This window comes from Fopius arisanus, unplaced genomic scaffold, assembly GCF_000806365.1.
Source record: "Fopius arisanus strain USDA-PBARC FA_bdor unplaced genomic scaffold, ASM80636v1 scaffold00089, whole genome shotgun sequence".
In the NCBI taxonomy this organism is placed as follows: domain Eukaryota; kingdom Metazoa; phylum Arthropoda; class Insecta; order Hymenoptera; family Braconidae; genus Fopius; species Fopius arisanus.
In genome coordinates this window covers 339,108-340,207 of record NW_011887828.1, presented here as the reverse complement: position 1 = coordinate 340,207, position 1,100 = coordinate 339,108, and the positions used below count along the sequence as shown (strand labels likewise).

The 1,100-nt window shown below is 34.5% G+C and overlaps 1 protein-coding gene across 2 annotated transcripts in view; it reads left to right on the top strand.

The window, feature by feature from the left end:
* Nucleotides 1-1,100, top strand: part of LOC105270498 (uncharacterized) — a 12,631-nt gene that overhangs the window by 1,054 nt on the left and 10,477 nt on the right. The window lies entirely within an intron of this gene.

Genomic DNA, 1,100 nt, shown 5'->3' with positions numbered 1-1,100 from the left:
TTCCACCCTCACTAACCCTCTTTCAAGATGGCCGACGGGGTAAAAAAAAGTGTTTACAGGGGTGGGTAAATCGACTCAGGGGGTGATTCTGAGTCGATCTGTACCTATAAATTTCGACCTTTTTTTTCCACCCCCACTATTACATTTCCAAGATGGCCGATGGGGTAAAAAAAAGTGTTTACAGGGATGGGTAAATCGACTCAGGGGGTGATTCTGAGTCGATCTGTACCTATAAATTTTAACCTTTGTTTTCCACCCTCACTAACCCTCTTTCAAGATGGCCGAGGATGGCGCCACGACAATCCGAAAATTCATAACAGAGAATTGATGAGTTTTGAAGATTATTGAGTGCGGTAGATCAGGGGCGTATTACGATGGGGTCCCACGGGTACCAGCCGCTAGATGATCTCACTCACAAGCATAGAAATATCGCGAAATATCGGAAAACAATTCTATCAATAATAATAATAATAATAATAATAATATGAATATAGTTATAATAATGATAATAATAATAATAGGTGGAGGTAGGAATACGATAGAAAGCACCCCTTCATGGAAAAATCTAATTACTCCATTTCCCGTGATTTTCAGTGATAATACTTTTGTTGAAAAATTTAAAAATTATTAAATAATTGAGGGGAAAAACGTTAAATGTCGGAAAACAATTATATTATTAATCATAATAATAATAATAATGTGAATTCGGTTATAATAATGATAATAATAATAATAATAATAATAATAGGTGGGGGTAGAAGCAGGATAAAAAGCACCCCTTCATGGAAAAATCTAATTACCCCATTTCCAGCGATTCTACTTTTGTTGGAAAATTCAAAAATTGTTAAATAGTTGGGGGAAAAATCGTCCCGCAAATATAGGCTAGATCGACTCAGAGTAGTGTAAAACGTCGCGATTTATTGGTTCCTCGGAACCTTTTTTGTTCAATGGTTCTATTTTTCTTGACAAAATAAACAATTGTTAAACAATTGTTTAGTTTGTTAATATTGGCCGAGATTTGGTATTCCCTCGGAACATCTATTTTTAATGGCTTCCTTTTTGTTGAAAATTTTGAAATTTTTTCAACAAATTGTTGAAAA